The sequence below is a fragment of the Melanotaenia boesemani genome, chromosome 21 (genome assembly GCF_017639745.1).
Source record: "Melanotaenia boesemani isolate fMelBoe1 chromosome 21, fMelBoe1.pri, whole genome shotgun sequence".
Lineage (NCBI taxonomy): Eukaryota > Metazoa > Chordata > Actinopteri > Atheriniformes > Melanotaeniidae > Melanotaenia > Melanotaenia boesemani.
Genome location: NC_055702.1, coordinates 23894347 through 23915039, shown reverse-complemented (window position 1 = coordinate 23915039; position 20693 = coordinate 23894347). Strand labels below are relative to the sequence as shown.

Genomic DNA, 20693 nt, shown 5'->3' with positions numbered 1-20693 from the left:
AGACGTTAAGTTACAGATGGCTCCATAACTGAGTTATAATAATGATAATAATTCTTTTTTACATATATAAACATATATAGATACATAGTTATTTTTTATTTTTGTAAAGATTATACAAAAGTTTTGAAAGACTAAAATAAATTAACAAAAACAAGTTACAACCTTGGCAGTATTATGCCTGAAATGAAGAAACTATGGCTCTTTAATGTTTCACAAATACAAAAAATAGCTCTGATGTCTATGAGCTAATGCCTCTCGTGCACCACTATGCTACTAACTTATTCACACACACTGTCAGACTGTATTTTTTTCCACCACCTTATCAGTTAATAATAGCTAATAGGTTTTTAACGTCATGTTTGTGGCATGAAGCCATGAGAAAAGTATGAATTACTCAGTCCGTGAGAATTTTCGGGCCTGATTTAACTATATGATGCTATCTGAGGACATTTAAATACTTTCTCCAGCTACTTTTAAGTTACATTACTTTCTAAATATTTCATCAGCAGTTCACAATTCAACCTGCTTTGCCTGATGGTTTCCTTTCAGAGCTAAAGTCCCTCACCAGTTTGGATAGTAAAAACTAAACTTAGTAATAACTGGTGATGCCTGCTCTTCCTGTCTTCATTAGAAAATAGCTTGCAACACTGCCTTCCCTGTTTACTCTGCTACGTTATGCTATGCTACGTTATGCTATGCTACGTTATGCTATGCTACGTTATGCTATGCTATGTCATGCTCAGCTCTTTGAACCACAGAGATTTTCTGAAGAAGAAGAAGCTAAATTTCATAAGGATCAATGCTAGTCGAAGTATCTGAATGATAATATTTTCATTTTGTATCCCTTTCAGCAATAAATGCATCACTTGCCAGCAGGTTTGAATCACAGCTGATAGAAGCTAGAACAGCTTTTCCCAATCTGGGGGTTGCAAGATCATTTCAGGAGGTCGCCCTTGTATGATGAGTCCATGTTAGTTGGGCAGGAAAATTTAGTTTTTAAAAAATGGTTTAATTTAAGGGTATTAAAATAACTTGTTCACAGCAGAATACAGCATAAATACAATGGGCCTAATCAAGATCAGATGATGTGAACCAGCTAAATGAAAGCAGGTGCAATAATGACAGAAAGCAAAACAGAGCCATGAAGGAAAGGACCCACAAAAAATAAAACTGCTCTGCTACACTGAAGGGAAAAATGAACACTTCTTCAAAATCTGGCAACTTGTTTTAGCTCACTTATCGTTAAATTGCAGATTTACTAAAGAGGGGAGGTTTAACTTCTGGTACTAATCTGTTTTCATAATAATAATCATAGGAATGTATCATGATTCACGGTTTATGTTCTTGTTTCATGTTCTTGGTTTCTTGTATTTAGGGTTATGTTAGTCTTGTGTTGCTTTTTGTTTGGTGCTCTTTAGTTCACCTGGTCTGACTTGCTCATTCACTTCACCTGTGTCTAGCTTGTCCTTCAGTGTATTTAAGTCCATTGGTTTCTGTTCTTCCTTGCCGTGTTCATGTCAAACTTTGTTAGTATCAAGGTTTTTGCAACTGGATTCTTTGGTTATGTAACTTAAATTTTGCCTTATTGAAAACTGTTTACCTGCACCGGCCCACCTCCTGCCTCATCAAGCCTGCATTTGGGTCCTTACGTCGACGGCTTCTTGACAAAATACTGATGTGTTTATTTGTTATGTGTATTATGTATAACATGTAACATGTATATTACATGTTGGCCTATGGCCTTAAGTCCGGATCTTGGTGGTGTCTTGTTATAATCTAATTGTTTTGTTCTTGTTTTGTGTTTTGTCCTTTTATTCCTTTAATAATAAATACAAGCATATTGTTCACCTGTTCTTTTGATTCAGCATTTCTACCATTTTGTGTTGGGAGCCATTCAACCATTTCTGTGCTTATGCAATCCACAACAGCTTGAAGGTATGTGTTTAGATACTATCATGAGCCCACAATTCTACCTGATGTGTTACTTTTGGCATCAAGACAAATTTCTGTCCCCAGCTGGATAATTGAAAGCTCCTGTTGTCTTTCTCTTGTTTTAATTTTATGGCGTTCTGACCTCATCTTGGTTGTTTGCCAATGTCTCTTAATAGTCATTTAAGTAAAGAGAAACACAAGTAAGGCAAGTAAGGCACAAAACATTAAAAGCATTACAGTGGGATGCAAGAAGCAAGTGCATTAAAAACGAACTTTGCAAGAAATAAAATAAATTAAAAACAGGAAAAAATGGATTAAAAGACCTGAAATAAAATAAAAATATATAAAAATAGATTAAAAAAAAGCAGAATATAAAGTGTGGGGAATTTAACAGAAAAGTTTTTAACCCTGATTTAAAACTGCTAAGTCAGCAGATCTGCAGTTTTCTGAGTTTGTGAGGAGCATAAAAGCTGAACGCTGCCTCTCCACGTTTAGTTCGGACTCTGGGAACAGAAAGTAGACCTGACCCTGATGACCTGAGGGATCTGGTTGGTTCATAACAAACCAGAAGATCTTGAATGTATTTTGGTCCTAAAACATTCAGGTCTTTGTAAACTAACAGCAGGATTTTGAATTCAGTTCTTTGACAGACAGGAAGCCAGTGTAAAGATCTGAGGACTGGAGTTCTAGGATCTACTTTCTTGGTCTTAGTGAGGACTGGAGCAGCAGCGTTCTGGGCTAACTGCAGCTGTCTGATGGACTTTTTACGGAGACCTGTTAGGAGACTTTTTAGGGAGACCTGTTAGTCTACTGAAGATAAATGCATGGACTAGTTTTTCTAAATCCTGCTGAGTCATCAGTCCTTTAATCCTCGATGTGTCCTATAAGTGATACCGACTTCACAACTGTCTTAATATAACTGCTAAAATTCAGGTCTGAGTCCAGGACTACTCCCAGATTTCTGGCTTGATTGTTAGTTTTGAATTTTGCTGTTTAAAGCTGAGTACTGATCTTTAATCTTTCTTCCTTGGCTCCAAAATTATAATTTCAGTTTTATCTTCATTTAATTGAAGGAAGTTCTGGCACATGTGATCTTAAATTTGATCGATGCAGTTGATCATAGTTTGGATCGGGCTATAGTCTCCTGGTTAGATGGTTATGTAGATTTGTCTGTCAACAGCATAACTGTGGTAACATATTTAGTTGTTTTTCAAAATTTGAGCAAATGGCAGCATATAGATGTTGAACATCAGTAGCCCCAGTATACAGCCTTGGGGAACCCCACAGGTTAATTTGGTTTGCTCAGATTTATAGTTACCTATAGACAGGACTCAAACCAGGACTCAATCCAATTAATTGCAGTGCCAGAAAGTCCAACCCAGCTTGTCAGATGGTCTAGTAAGATGTTATGGTCGACCGTGTCAAATGCAGCACCGAGGTCTAACAGTACCAGGACTGAAATGTTTCCGCTATCTGGCAGGTTGTGTGCCAGTGTCAGCATTATCTCCCCTTGGGGCAGTGGCAGCCTTTGGTTACAGCTGATTGTTTCTCCGCAGTGTTGTGGTCCACTGGCCATCCAGACCTGCTGCAGTACTACTGGCCTGTTCTCTCTCCCCATGGGAGGGGTGTAGCTACTGGCACGGGGATTAGCGTGTCCTACGCTATCAGGTGTGGACACCCTGCTGTTTTGTTTCCGTTGGGATTCCTGTCTGCTCATCCTGTCCATCTGTGAGTAGACAATTGATTGTTACTGACAATTCAATCTTTCACTCCAGCGTAAGGGGTGAATCCCAGATTGATTACCACAGTGGATGCAGCCCCAGATTTTTGTTAATATTATTTGTATTGTTTTGGTTGCATGTTGCTTATTTTTGATTGGCATGTTTTAACCCCTTTTTTGTTTACAGGGCTGAAGCTTCAGTGTAATCTAAACCCTCGCATATGAAGTGTTTTGGGGAATTGTCAGCTTTTTTAAAATTTATTTATTAACTGTGTTCTTTTTAAAAGAAGATTGTAAAAATATAAACTTTTTATGGGAATCCATCTGCCCTGGTGCATTTTATTTTGGACGTACCTTTTAGTTTTATGTTTACTGGGGGTTTAACTCCCCCAATTGGCGTTGTGACCCTCTTTTCTTTTCATTTATAGAACTATTTCTTTTGTAGCCAACACCACCTCACTACACTTGAAATAAAAGTTTTATGTAATCTGTACACAGATAACAAATGATCCAACCAACAACAAAAAACAACTTAGCCAAGTTATGGAAGCACGGTGTGAAGTACATGGTTATTTCTTCTAGGAGAATTAAGAGGGTATGTAGCAGCCAGGTGCTGCTAATCAGATGCTCTTATAAAAGCATACCTTTAGACAGTTGCTGGTACCTAGCCCTCACATGCGGCTACGTACCAGCTGTTTTTTGTTTAGTAAAGAATAACATGTCCCTCACTTGTGGTTTTAGTTTCATTTGAAGACTTGGTAAGTACCCTTTTTTCTTTTTTAAAATTTGTTTTGTCTTTATACATAAAACATAGGTATATTTTCTTTATTAAATCATTGTAAATATAGTTAATAACACATAATGTAGAAGAAGGCACATTAACACCTCTTTTTCCTGAGGAAGCTTGATGAAATGAAAAATACTTCTAATATTTCTTTTTTTTTTAATTTACAGAAATACTTCATTTCTATGTATTCTGCAGCGCTGGTCTGTCCATCAGCAACATAACTCAAAAATATGTGGACGGATTTACAAATATGTTTAAACACCTTTAAATGTCTAAGAATTCAAATATGAAACTAATACAATAAAACATTCTTTAAAGAACTGGTAATACAGGACAAAAGATGTTCAGTATGGGTCTGTCCCAATCAACTGATAACATGATCCACACCTATTTCCATGCCTTGTGGTCCTGCACACCTGTATGCAGGTTCTGACTTCTAGGCCCGGGGGTGGTGGGCCACAGGTGTGGGCTCTCCCACTGCCCTTCCCCCCTAGGCGTGTGGTGGGTGGGTACCTTCTGGGGTTGGTGGCGGCTCATTGGCTGCGGTCACTGTGTGTCCTGGTCATGGGTGACAGCTGCTCCTGTCCTGTCTTGCCCTGGGGGGCCTCCGGGAGAACTGGGGTGCTTACTACAGCCAGTGGCTCACATTATGAAGGGATGTTGGCTTCCCTCTGGACTTACATCCCCGGGCCCTCTTTCTCTCTCTCTTCACACACACACAAACATGTGGGGACTTGGGAGGCGTGCACATCTGGAGCTGTGGGGGTCATACGTGGCCTCCTTGGCTGCACCCTGTGGCAGCTCGCCTCTCAGTTTGAATTACACTTAGACATCAAAACACAAGAACACAACACAACATTTGGGGGGCGGGCCATGTAGTGCATGGAGGGTGGGGCTGCTTTGTGGCCTCGCTTTCGGGATGGCGTGGTTACTGCACCTCAATTTTAATTGCAAACAACACACACTTCACAAACATGAGCGGGGAAGGTGAGGGCAGTGGGATCCTCTCACACCCCTCTTTCCTTGGCGCCACCGGGCGGGCAGAGTGAAGAGGGATCGCTTCTGGTCTCTTGAGGTCCTGGGCCCTTTGCTCTGGCCACCCTGGATGGGTTCGGGGTAGTGTTTGTGATGGGGCAGCTTGGGTTCGTGCTCCAGGATTGCTGCCGATGGCCTGGGTCTCTGGGCCACCCTCTGCCTCTAGCCCCCGTAGAGGCGTGGTCACATTTGCATGATCACACTCATCTTTGATCATTCCTCATCCTCAGTATGCTGACACATTAAGTTGGTTTATACACTAAGAACTACTTTTTGTGTGTGTGTGTGCTGTTTCTGGTACTTTGGTTGTTGTTGTGATACATGTAATTGCTTTCTTGATTTCTTTAGGAACTCCTGATGATTGTCAGCTTAGTTTACCTATAAAAGCCGTAGGAACTTCTGTTGTTTCTGTACAGGCGTAGCAGCTGGTTGTCTGGTGTTAGGTTGGCTGAAAGGGTTGTTGCTTCTTTCTACTGTATCTTTGTCTCTATTTAAATTTTTCTGCTTTCTGTTTTACTTCTCTTTATTAGTCTCCTTTTTTGTCTGTGCCCTCCAGTCAATTACATAAAATCCATAATTAAAAATAAGATAAAAATAAATAAATAACTCAGATCACCAAGAGGAGCTTTATACCCATAAAGCTAAAAAAAAATTTTGTTCATTGCAACACAGCAGCCAGGCCATCATTCTGCCGCTACCATGCTGCACAGGACAAGTAAAAAAATAAATAAATAAAATAAAATGCATCATGTTTATTTATTATTAAGGCTGCTGGTCTCTGCCTCCCAGCCCTAGCCTACCTCTACAGATGAGTGGTGGGCGGTGTGGTTTGGTGAGACGACACTGCAGCAGATGGTTAAAAATGTGGGAAGATCACAGAGAACAGCTTCCCGTCCATTAAAGAAACCTGAACAACAAATAACTTTTTAAAAAATACTAGTTTATAGCATTGGAAGAAAAAGATGATACAACCCAAGCACGCAGCTCCAGGCGTTAGACTGACGGGACATTATCAGGTCATTCAGGAAGAACAGACGGTAACTTTAACACAAAAGAAAACAGCTTGTCTCATAGTGGACTGATAGATTTACACTCATCTGCTAACATGTGCCCTCTGTATCCACAACTTTGTGAATTCCAGGTGTGATAAAATAGCTTCTTGCATGTTATCTCAGTGGCTTATTGCTCTGTACTGTCCATGATTGCAACACATGCTGTTACGTCCCAGAGCTGCTGGCTTAATCTCATTTATTAATAACTCGTTACACAACTGATTTACAAAACTGCTTCAGTTGGTAAAAATACAAGCGTGGCTGTTTTGTGGGTTCTGGACCCTTGTGCCTCAGGCTCAGGGTAAAACATAAGGAGCAGCCATTATTAAAAGACAAACACCGCCCTCCTGTGGCTTTATGGAGAATGTCTGTGTGGTCCACAGTTTGTCCTTAACTGGCCCAGAATGACAGATGAGTTGGTAAAAGCAGGACCAGCACCAAGCAGCTGTTCACGTCTTTAAAGGAAAGCAGCCATTTCTTCTCACCACTGCATGTGTCGGGGCTGTGTGTGGCTTTGACTCCGATCTTTGTACTCTGTGTGCAGCAGCTTGATGGCCTGTGGTAAGTCCTGACCCCGCAGCCAGTCTTCATACAGAGTTTTCAGGACGGGGTTAAGCTCTGGTAGTCGAACTGGCAGGCTGCTGTAGATCTCTGACCTCCAGCCTCACTCTCCGCCTGACCTCGGCCTCTGAAGCACCCTGTGGGGAAACATGGAACAAAGCAAAGGATAAGCATTGCTTTGTGGCTTTGAACATGCAGGATTGGCCTGGACTTCTATAAAGAAACATTTTGTGGTGGCCAGACAGTTTCTCTGTAATCCTCTCCTCATCATCATCAAGACATTTCCTCTTCATCCCTGGCCAGATGGGTGGAAGGTGTGGGCTGGGTGGCTCCATGAAGCAGTGCTTAATGTCTGTGTGGAACTGCTTCTAGATTCTTCTCTGCCGATGGTCCAACTATTCAATCTTGAGTCTTGTAGTCTTGTCTGTGTACTTCCATCTTCCACCTAATTTAACATCTATTTTATTTATTTATTCATTCATTCATTTATACTATGTATGTACTAAGGAAGTACATACAACAATGCATATTCCTTGCTTGTGAATGCATGGTGAATGCAAAACCAGAAGACTGTTATAAGATTAAAACTATGTCAGCCTCTGAGACAATTCTGGCAGCCTGAATTATTTTTCCAGTGTGTTTATGTCATGCTCATGACATCTAGCAATGCAAACAGTGCAACCATGAAAGTAAAACAGAAACTGGTTTTACACAACATGTGAAACTTCACAGTAATTCACCAAACTGCCTTTTTTCATGTGGCGTGCCTGACTGTCCACGGACATTTAGGAAAATTGCTGCCTTCAAGGCTCATTTATCTAGAGAACATAAGGGGCATAAACTGAAAGAAAATGCTAGAGAGGGAGACATTTGCACAACGCTAACTTGTCAGTTTGAGTTTTGTCATTTTTGTCAGTTTGTCAATAACCATGTAACTTTGACTTGTCTGAAAAATCATAACTAATACAATGTACTGTAAGGGATATTAATTATGCGCACTTTTGGTATACTTATTGATTTTTTCTAAGAACTTTGAGGCCAAATATGACCCACTAAACACCCATGAAAAGTTGTGAAATTTGGCACACACATCAAACCCAAAAATTTCGATGTTCTAAGGTCCGCATAGACTTTAATTAAAAAATGGCTCAACAGCGACACCTAGACACAAAAAAATTCCAAAAATGAATTGGGTCCCGAATGTCTACTTTGACTTATGAAGACGAAATTCGGCACACATGTGTAACACCCCAAGTCGAGCAAAAACTCAATTAAACACAGGTTGCCATGGCAATGGAGTTTCCATCCATTTCCCCCCCCATTTTTTTCACTTTATACTCATCATATTTGAACGAACTAGTCTGAGGGGATTCGTGCTAGTCACTCCAAACTCGGTGGGAAGCTTCCTGACAAGTTTGGGACCAAACACTATTCAAACCTTTCTAATAGGACAAAGTATGTTACCGTGGCAACCGACGAAAAAAAGGCTTCTCGCTATGATAGACGGTTGGCTCGTATCTGCATAGAAATACATGGGATCTGCACCAAAGTTGAGAGTATTCATACTTGTTAGGTCCTTAACACATTACAGCACCTGTTGCCATGGCAACATAGCATGTTAGCATGCTAGCAAAAAACGCTAACTAGGTATATCAACATTTCAGATTCTCAGCTAGACATTTTTCCATCTTACATATGTAGCGGTTGGCACCATAGGATGTCGCTGTGTTGATGAGGGCTGCTCCGCTATAAAAGGGGAAGTGGCACTGTAGTAGGGAGTGCCAGTTTCCTGGTTGGAGTTACCAGGACGTCGCTGGGCCACGTCAGCCTTGGTGCAAGGTGGTTTTTAGTAGCATCAGGTAAATATGTTTTTATATGTTGAATTTTATATGGTGGATGAGTTTTAAGTTTGGTCTGTAATGCAGGGCTGGGATCTGAGTGGTGTAGATCAGAAATCAGAAATACTTTAGATCCTGGGAAAAGCATGTTGACTGAGTAATGGAATTCAACGCTGCAGGTAAATTGTGAGTATTGTGTTTGAATTAAAGTATTTTCTTGTAGTAACTTTGTATTTCTTTTTCTGCAGCTGTTGGGTACCGTTGCCTGCTGTCCTTTTAGGGTTTTTGTTTTAAAGTTAGTCCGCTCCTGGTCCAATTGTTTGTGGTGGCGCTGATTATAGGGCGGACTAACTGTTTAATTTTTGTTTGTTTGTTTTGTTTGTTTGGGCATCCCCCTACGAATGAGTTTAACCCTCCTGTCGGTAATCACCCGGAGCCGTGCTACACCCGACTCTTGTGCATGCAGACTTGGGTGTTAGTTTGCAGTGAGTTGTAGTGCAATCGTGTGTGGGTTTGGTTTTGCCCGCCATCAGGTCTTAAGCGGGTTTTTCGCCTTCTTGGTGTGCGTTTCCAGTCGGGTGGGAGCAGGCGGATACCGGGTTAGATGACAGGAGGAGTAATTGGGGGATGACCCCTTATGTTTATGTGATTAATAAATTGAGTTGAACTTTTACATTGTTCTTTATTTTTGCGTTACTTTACACCTGACCCCTGGTAACACATAGCATGTTAGCACATTAGCTAACATGCTAGCAAAAGGTGTATGAGACGGGTGGCGGGGGCCACGAGGTTTGGACCCAATGGGTGCCGGTTTGCGGCTTTAATTTTCTTTGTGGTTTCAGATGTTTTGTTTGCATCAATCCAACCGTTGGTACCAAGACAGCAAGGCTAATGAGCCAAAGAAGTGGGAAGGTGGTTGAAAAGAGGAACAGTGCAGTCAATCCTCACGTTTGCGCTCTTCTCAGGCATTTAATGGACTAATAAAGTATTTCTATTCTATTCTAAAATGAGAAAGCTTTACTTAATAATAACATGTGGAAAATTGTTTCAGGGAGTGTCTTTATTTTTTCTGTTTTAAAGGGGTTCTTACCTCCTTTGTTGTTGTTGGCTAGCGAGCTCTGTTACAACGTTCTTTATAAAGATAATACCTTAAGTCCAAACTTTAAATGGATCTTTAAGCCTTGTGCATGTCATTTAATGTTTATACGTCAGGTTAATAAATGCTTGCTCATCTGTTAACTACAGTAATATTTGTTCATATTGAAATGATACTTATAAATATGGCAGTTTTAATATTTCTTGAATTTGTGATGCTAAGACTAACCATGTTCATGTGTTCATATGGATAAACTTTTTAGATTATATTTTGAGGAGTTGAGAAAATAGTTTTCAGGATTTTAATGTGAACTTCAAAAGAGTTTTAGTAAAGACTTTTATTTTGCAGTGAATATGACTCTGGTAAAATACAATGCAATATGAATTATTTTTAGATTAACTGAGTATGGTCTAAATTAAACTTCATATTATGCACACGTTTTAACACTGTTAATGTAGATAAAAAAAACTGTAAAAACTATAGTAAATTTGTTACAGTGTGGGGCTCTATTACATATGTTCCCATTGAAATATAAAACGGTTAATCATGTTCATGAAATGGGTGCAAAGACAAAGAAATTCAGCTCTTTTATTCATTGCTTAATTCACATCTCTTTGCAACAGCTCATTCATTCATGTTTGCTATGACTTCTGGTACTTCCACCTTTATTTAAATACAGTTTTAACTTGATTAAACAATTTTTACATTGAAGATAATTGGAAAAGTCTCCATTGGTGGTCAGAACAGCAAGTAGAGACACATGTGAATATAAACAACTTTATTTGGAATTCGGCAACATTAACATACACTTAACTGTTTTCACAAAAAAGAAAGAAAATAAGATTAAAGATTAGAGTTTATCAAATAAAATTTACTTGTACAACACATTTTAAAAGCAAGTGACCAAAGTGCTTAACCATCATTAGAAACTGAAGACAACAATAAAACATTTATAATAAAACAGATGCAGTAAAAATAATAATCTGGTTAAGTCATTTTTTTGAAAAGATCAGTTTAGTATTTCATTTATACTAAAACATTTTTTTTCACTTTTGTTTACAATAACGGATAAGGACAATGGTCATAAGCAGTTTACTGAAATACTTTTAAACCACACAAAAAAAAAATAATTTTTTTTTGTTTTTAATTTGAAGCTCAGGGCTCTTTAACATCTTTAACCTTGATGTTTTCTGAGTTAATCTCTTTTAAAATGTCCAATAAAACAAGTTGTTAGAGTTCAGCAAAACTATAAATGGAGAATAAAAACATGCACGTCTCAGCATGCTGCTGTAGATTCTTCCCAGATAAACAGGAACAATTATTTGCTGATACATGAACGACTCATTATCAAGCTCAACTTGATCACTCTCATGTAGAGAACACACAAAGATAGATTTCAGAGATAACATAAATTCATTTGTGACCTTGAGATAACATTAGAATAAATAATTTAGGGATTGTTCCCTCTAGGCTTCTGTATAAAATAGCTGCAAAACATCATAAAATAAATGGTTGATGGTCCAGCATCTTATATTTAGAAAACATATGAGTACAGTGAAGCTACATCATCCAAATTATAATATATACAAAAAATCTAATAATTATTAAAGTATAAAAGTGAAAAAAAGAAATATATATTTTGATTGTAACACAAGCCAACTGACCTCTTAACACCCCATTCCCTCCCTGCTATACGTATGTCTCTGTATGAAGATGATTGGAAGAAAAGTTCTGCACAGGACTGATTTATAACCGGCCACAGCAGTATGTGCTTACCAATTTAGCTAGAAAGGAAAATAGGCCCAGCTCACTTTATCTTTACATAAGCATACAACCGTAGCGTCTCACATGGAGGCTCTGAAACCGAGAGAAACTAAGACAAAGATCAGTAAAGTGTAGCCTTCAGAGCTCTGAAGATAAACCAGCCACTACACACAATGTAAAAGTGAACCCATGTTTTAAATACCAAAAGTCTGACTTTCCTTAACAGGCACTTTCACAACCAAGTGCACTATGGACCAAGATGTCGGTCAGGCAGGTAAAGTCCTCACAGGTCACAGTGAAGCGATCAGGTGGGTCAGTGGCTCACATGTGACCTTGAACAGTGGAAAGCAAATGTCCTCAGTGCTTCAAAACCTGAAATTCCCAGCAGTTATTTACAGCTGAAGAAGTCCAGGTGCCATCTGTTCAAACCTCACCTGATGATGAGTTTTCTTCTTGGTTTACTGCTTGGTGTGAGGCAGTTTTTGAGAACTTTTTGGTTCGATACAGGAAAAATAAAATTCCTACAATAATGATGACGCTGAAAACAGAAATCATGACTGGTTTCACAATGGTCCAACTCCCCGTGTCGTCAGATGGGCTCTTTATTTTCTCAGAAGACGCTGCCAGATAAAAGACACTCATTTTAAATATAATTTGTTCTGTTTGTCCAAAAAAGAAACAGGTAGATTTTAAGATAATGAAAGCTACTCACCTTGGATCTTTATTTGTGTACTATTGTCGTGCAAACCACATATTAAAAAAACATTAACTCTGACAGTTTCATCCGTCATGGCTTTCAGGATGGTCAGCGACACATAGGTCCTGTTATCCCATTCACACTTGTAGCTGTTGGTATTTTCACACAGATCAGGTTCACGTGTATCACTCCAGTTAAAACTTATGCCATTACAATGACTTTCGTTGCATTTTATGCTGCAGTTTATCGTTGCTGAGTCCCCAGCTTTGACTTCCACTGTTTGGGGGCAGTTCACTTTCACGCCTGAATGAGAAAACAAAAAGAAATTATGTCAGCTTTCATTTCTCTTATTTCAAATGAATTTAAAGTTACTGTAGAAGCATCTACAGAATTTTAACATCTGAAAATACCTTCATCTGATGAGACGCTGTGCTGTAGGACAAAGAGGAGACTCAGACTCATCCAAAGGCAGGACATCCTGGTAGCTTTGCTGTCTTTAGTTCTAGAAAAAAGAGGAGAAGATAATAAATGTGCTGTCTAAGCAATGATCACCTGATGTCATTAACAATTTCACATGTGAATTCAGAGAGCCAGAAGAAACTCTGCTAGATTCAGAAACGGTTAAAGTGGTTATGACTAAGTCACATAACTTCTTCCTTCCTCTTTATTTTGCTTGTCTGTTATATTTATATACAGTTTTGAACCCCAGCCAGGAGTTACTGATACTAAACATCATCTTTTTCTGACATTAAATCATCAATAATCAATAATAAATCAGCTCATAAACAGAAGATTAGCACTTGGTGGCTGACAGCACTTAATCTGTAACAACAAAACACAAAGGAACTCCTCTCCTCTTCTACAAGCTTAAAATTTCATTTAAAACTCTGCATCCGTTTCTCCAGAAATAAAATGAGAAAGTGACAGAAGGTATGTCAGATGTTCATTATAAGTTATTTAGGTTCATTCATGCACTTCATCACCAGCCTCCTGGTTTCAGGATGACACTGTAACCCACTGAGGCTCTGCAGGCTCGTATTCTTATGATTGGATACTGCAGTGCCTCAAAATGAAACAAACTGAATGTCATTTTGTTTGGATATGACACGAGAGATTACATAATCTGATCTTGGCTGTAAACAGAGCATGACAGGTCTGCAAAACAAACCGAGTAGCTAACTAACGGCTAACATCAAGAGTAACCAGGATCAGTTACAGTAAGATTGTAGGCGGTGCTGGACTACGGTCTTACTGGAGATGAGCACCGAGGGAATTAGCTCATAAACAGAGGAGGACTTTAGATATTATATTGTTTAATAATGGCTGAATCAGTGGTTACAACAGGATTAGCAGGTGAGTAAGTATGCTGCATACTGCAGAAGGTAGTAAAATGGGTTATTAGATGTCAAGCAACACACTGAAAAACCTTTTCCTTTTCCTAAAGTTAAGTAACCAACTCACATCTAACATGTCCTGCTTGTAATCAGAGCAGGACATGTCTGCAGTCCAAGCCTGAACTAAACTTCTAAGCTTGTATATTAACCGCTGGATCAGGTTACAATTGAAGATGGTTTAGAAAGTGAAACAGATACAACCCACTGAAAAGCTTATTTCCCTTTTCTAAAGATATTATAAATGTATCCAACATAAACATTATTCTGTCTCAGAACTTCAAGATTTATAATCAACACGTTAAAATGCAGAAAGAATCTCTGAGGTCAAATCTATGCAGACATGAATCCAGGCAACAGTAATTATGTGCATGAACTTTTCTAATAATTGTGGAATGATAGTTATTAGACATCAGGATGGATGAGCTTTTGCTGCATTCACTTAGTAGCAGCATGAAATTAAATTTTCTATTTTTCAAACCAAAAACAAACAAGAGGAGATGTAAGTTACAGCAACACACTCCAGACTAAACAGATGAACCATCTAAAAATGAAAGTGACAGATGTATGATTTATATAGTCTGAAGGACAAAGTACAGTGATGAAAATGGTTTGTCATAAAGTTGCAAAATCAACCATAAATAGCAGATTTTTCAGAGTAAATATAACTGCAGTGTTATAAGACAGCTATATAAGGTATATTAGAAAAATCACACTGCAGCTTATTAATAAATTGCTACTCCTTGCAGAAATTAACAAACAAATACAGATGGTTGATTAAAATATATGAATATGTCCTGTGGATAAGCAACACAATGCACATAATGAGTAACAAGTGCATTAATCTCACATTTTGGTTTTATGAAATGACCATAAAAAACACAAATGTTAAATCCAGCTGAAGCAAACTCTACAAGATAGTCTAATAAAACCTGTGCATTAGCTTTGGAGACACATGACCTGTTAAAAAACAAAGTAAAATGAAGAAGAATCTGCAGAAATGAAGGTGATTTACCTGAAGGAGCGTTTACTTGTCAGGGGATGGTTGGAAATGATCCTGGAAAAACCCGAACAGATTACTCTTGAATGAAGACGTGTGGGAGTTCCCTTTTGTAAAGTGGAACTTAAAAAAAGGTTGTAAAAGGGAGGGTTATAGACATGTTGCTTCTCACAAGTTCTTCACAGTCAAAAGTTCTTACAAAAGTGCAGGCTGGGAAAAAAAAGTTAAGTATTTTTCCATAATGTCACTGACAGCTGCTGCCATGTCGGCTCCTGCTCTGCTAACGCTGACTCTTCTTTAGTGTAAATGAAAATTCATGGGACTGTGGAGTTCACCGTGATAAAGATCATATTTCTGAAGAAATCAAACACAAAACTTTTCAACAAAAACAGCAACAAGAGGCTGCTGCAGTTTATCTGAATCCATGATTATTTTTTATTTATTGTTGGGACTTGCTGAGCTCTGTTTGTCCATTCCCATAAAAGGCTAGAAAAGACGTAAACACTAAATGTGTTGCCTGGTTTATTCTCAGATTTCAGCTACATGTTTATTCACAAAGAGAAGTTGCCAAAGATGGAACAGAAGCGAGCAAAAGAAGCTTCCAGAGTCATTCTAAAGAGAAAAGAGCTTTTAAATTATACATATTTGTGCTTTTACAAATGAAGTGAAATCTATAAAAAATACTTAATTGATTCCCTGAGAGAAATCAAATAAGCATTGATTATTATTATTATTATTATTATTATTATTATTATTATTATTATTATTATTATTATTATTATTTATTTTATTTTTTTATTATTATTTATTTTATTTTTTATTATTATTATTATTATTATTTGGGTGTTTCATTTACATGAAACCAGTGTTCCGGGAACCTGAAAACTCAAACTTTGCACCATTTCATTAAGGAGACATGAGAAATGCCACAGTGCAGAAGATTTGCCTTTATTTTGTAAGAATTCTCCAATTTTGAAAATGAAACAGTTTTTTTTTTCCAATATTGTTAAATATTTATCCTGTCGAAAGAGTACATATTCCTACTAGAAAGAATAATAAGGTCAGGACATTTTCTTATATAGACTTCAGACACATGGTACTTCCTGGAATGTAGTTTTGCAGGAAACAGCATGAGTGTGTAGTAAACCATGTGTACAAGTTAGCAAGCGCTTATTCAAATGAAGTTCTCTAAAAAATCCTTTAAAAATGTTGATGTGCATTTTGTTTTTGAAAGTAAGATTTAACAATGTTAGAAATATGTCGTCCAATTTCACAGATGTGGTCTCTTCATGATGAATTTGACCCCGACAGATATTATCCATGAAGAGATGTAGAACACAACCTCTACATGAGAGCTCCTCAGTCCTTACCCTGTGTGTTTTATACATTTCCCTGCTTCAAATGCTTTAAAAGGCTTTTAAAGGCTGATTAAAAAGCTTCTTCAGAACTTAATGACAAATTTAATGGGAGATCTTTCATTTGAATCAGGTACACTGGAGCAGAAAACTGTAAACCTTCCAGGGCAGTATGCTGGTCTGGATCACAGCTATATGATAAAACCAACGTATGCTTTAGATAAACTACCTAACTTGTAAACAGATGCATGTACTGTTTACATTCCCTGTCCTGATGTTTAACTGACTTTACACACATGCAGTTTGCAAAAGTGACGTATCTTGTGCTCTATAGACGTCTGTGACATTATGACATATTGTTAACAGTGCAATCAAAGTTTGGGATCATATTAATAATATTGATATTAATACTAATATCATATTAATAATGAGAAAATGTAATTTTTTAAACCTATATTTTATCTATTCTTGCAGAAAAAATACAGATTTACCATTTTATATTTGATTTTACAAATGCAAGCATTTACCCAACTTTTGATCCATATACACATGTTTACTTCACACAGACAGGTTATTTGTCAAATATTTTATTTATAATATTTCAACCTTGTGGAAATAAGAAGCCCCAAAGTGCTGACAAAGGAAAAAAATATTTTTAACTGTGGAAAATAAATCTAGTTGCTGCCGTTCAGCAGCCTGAAACTATTACTTGTGGAATGTGTCTGTGGAAAACTGGACAGTTTCCAACTTTACACAAAGGTTATTAGTGTAAACCGTTTCTGCTTAAAGGAATCTGCACAGCTTAACACAGTGAGGAAATTTTCCATTGAAAACAAGAAAAGAAAAAACAAATTGGCATCAGTTCCAAATGTGTGGGTGGATGGAACATGCTCGGCATGAAGCCCATCCTGATGATGAAATGTAGAGGAGTGACTACAGTATGTGGAGAAAGCAAAGATGCAAACGATGTTAAGACGTTAAGTTACAGATGGCTCCATAACTGAGTTATAATAATGATAATAATTTATTTTTACATATATAAACATATATACACTACCGTTCAAAAGTTTGGGGTCACTTCCCTATTGAATCCCATGGCAAAGTGACCCCAAACTTTTGAACGGTAGTGTAGATATTTATCCTGTCGAAAGAGTACATATTCCTACTAGAAAGAATAATAAGGTCAGGACATTTTCTTATATAGACTTCAGACACATGGTACTTCCTGGAATGTAGTTTTGCAGGAAACAGCACGAGTGTGTAGTAAACCATGTGTACAAGTTAACAAGCACTTATTCAAATGAAGTTCTCTAAAAAATCCTATAAAAATGTTGATGTGCATTTTGTTTTTGAAAGTAAGATTTAACAATGTTAGAAATATGTCGTCCAATTTCACAGATTTGGTCTCTTCATGATGAATTTGACCCCGACAGATATTATCCATGAAGAGATGTAGAACACAACCTCTACATGAGAGCTCCTCAGTCCTTACCCTGTGTGTTTTATACATTTCCCTGCTTCAAATGCTTTAAAAGGCTTTTAAAGGCTGATTAAAAAGCTTCTTCAGAACTTAATGACAAATTTAATGGGAGATCTTTCATTTGAATCAGGTACACTGTAGCAGAGAACTGTAACCCTTCCAGGACAGTATGCTGGTCTGGATCACAGCTATATGATAAAACCAACATAAGCTTTAGATAAACTACCTAACTTGTAAACAGATGCATGTACTGTTTACATTCCCTGTCCTGATGTTTAACTGACTTTACACACATGCAGTTTGCAAAAGTGACGTATCTTGTGCTCTATAGACGTCTGTGACATTATGACATATTTTTAACAGTGCAATCAAAGTTTAGGATCATATTAATAATATTGATATTAATACTAATATCATATTAATAATGAGAAAATGTAATTTTTTAAACCTATATTTTATCTATTCTTGCAGACAAAATACAGATTTACCATTTTATATTTGATTTTACAAATGCAAGCATTTACCCAACTTTTGATCCATATACACATGTTTACTTCACACAGACAGGTTATTTGTCAAATATTTTATTTATAATATTTCAACCTTGTGGAAATAAGAAGCCCCAAAGTGCTGACAAAGGAAAAAAATATTTTTAACTGTGGAAAATAAATCTAGTTGCTGCTGTTCAGCAGCCTGAAACTATTACTTGTGGAATGTCTCTGTGGAAAACTGGAGAGCTCCCAACTTTACACAAAGGTTATGGGTGTAAACCGTTTCTGCTTAAAGGAATCTGCACAGCTTAACACAGTGAGGAAATTTTCCATTGAAAACAAGAAAAGAAAAAACAAATTGGCATCAGTTCCAAATGTGTGGGTGGATGGAACATGCTCGGCATGAAGCCCATCCTGATGATGAAATGTAGAGGAGTGACTACAGTATGTGGCGAAAGCAAAGATGCAAACGATGTTAAGACGTTAAGTTACAGATGGCTCCATAACTGAGTTATAATAATGATAATAATTCATTTTTACATATATAAACATATATACACTACTGTTCAAAAGTTTGGGGTCACTTCCCTATTGAATCCCATGGCAAAGTGACCCCAAACTTTTGAACGGTAGTGTGGATACATAATTACTTTTTATTTTTGTAAAAATTATACAAAAGTTTTGAAAGACTAAAATAAATTAACAAAAACAAGTTACAACCTTGGCAGTATTATGCCTGAAATGAAGAAACTATGCCTCTTTAATGTTTAACAAATACAAAAAATAGCTCTGATGTCTATGAGCTAATGCCTCTCGTGCACCACTATGCTACTAACTTATTCACACACACTGTCAGACTGTATTTTTTTCCACCACCTTATCAGTTAATAATAGCTCATAGGTTTTTAACCTCATGTTTGTGGCATGAAGCCATGAGAAAAGTATGAATTACTCAGTCCGTGAGAATTTTCGGGCCTGATTTAACTATATGATGCTATCTGAGGACATTAAAATACTTTCTCCAGCTACTTTTAAGTTACATTACTTTCTAAATATTTCATCAGCAGTTCACAATTCAACCTGCTTTGCCTGATGGTTTACTTTCAGAGCTAAAGTCCCTCACCAGTTTGGATAGTAAAAACTAAACTTAGTAATAACTGGTGATGCCTGCTCTTCCTGTCTTCATTAGAAAATAGCTTGCAACACTGTCCAAGCCTTCCCTGTTTACTCTGCTACGTTATGCTATGCTACGTTATGCTATGCTACGTTATGCTATGCTACGTTATGCTATGCTACGTTATGCTATGCTACGTTATGCTATGCTACGTTATGCTCAGCTCTTTGAACCACAGAGATTTTCTGAAGAAGAAGAAGCTAAATTTCATAAGGATCAATGCTAGTCGAAGTATCTGAATGATAATATTTTCATTTTGTATCCCTTTCAGCAATAAATGCATCACTTGCCAGCAGGTTCGAATCACAGCTGATAGAAGCTAGAACAGCTTTTCCCAAACTGGGGGTTCCAGGATCATTTCAGGAGGTCGCCCTTGTATGATGAGTCCATGTTAGTTGGGCAGGGAAATGTTTCTTCTTCCCTCCAACCAGTTTTAAATAATACATTCTTTAGACCTGGGCAGGAAAATTTAGTTTTTAAAAAATGGTTTAATTTAAGGGTATTAAAATAACTTGTTCACAGCAGAGGCACTCATGTCCTTACAACGACTTCTGATGGAATTTTAACTGTCATCCTCTCGAAGACTTTGTATTAACTACAAATATTACCTAAACATTAATTAACCTATTTTATCAGGAACTCCAATCTCCTGACTCATAATTTTATAAATCACATGGGAGAAAGGCCTGAATTTGTTGTTGGTGTTGTTGGGATTTCCACCAGAAGGTTTTAATATCAATCCCTGAAACTTGTTAGTGGTAAGACACTGTATCTGTCATGGTGCAACACAGGTGAGGACCCAAGTGCAGGATTTAAAGAACAAAAGATTTAATACACTCATCCAGAACAACAGGAACCACATTAAAGGGGAAAAAACTACACACAAAAGAGAAAAACTGCATGGATCTGACTAAGGAAACTGAAAACCAAGAGGCATAAATACAATGGGCCTAATCAAGATCAGATGATGTGAACCAGCTAAATGAAAGCAGGTGCAATAATGACAGAAAGCAAAACAGAGCCATGAAGGAAAGGACCCACAAAAAATAAAACTGCTCTGCTACACTGAAGGGAAAAATGAACACTTCTTCAAAATCTGGCAACTTGTTTTAGCTCACTTATCGTTAAATTGCAGATTTACTAAAGAGGGGAGGTTTAACTTCTGGTACTAATCTGTTTTCATAATAATAATCATAGGAATGTATCATGATTCACGGTTTATGTTCTTGTTTCATGTTCTTGGTTTCTTGTATTTAGGGTTATGTTAGTCTTGTGTTGCTTTTTGTTTCGTGCTCTTTAGTTCACCTGGTCTGACTTGCT

At 37.5% G+C, this 20693-nt stretch overlaps 1 long non-coding RNA gene across 1 annotated transcript; it reads right to left on the bottom strand.

The window, feature by feature from the left end:
* Window positions 1-10630: 10630 nt before the first annotated feature.
* Window positions 10631-14983, bottom strand: LOC121632142. Its single transcript, XR_006008883.1, has 4 exons — window positions 14889-14983; window positions 12893-12984; window positions 12498-12785; window positions 10631-12405 (listed from the first exon to the last, which is right to left on the bottom strand). It is a non-coding gene; the product is annotated as an uncharacterized LOC121632142 (long non-coding RNA).
* Between the last annotated feature and the right edge of the window lie 5710 nt (window positions 14984-20693).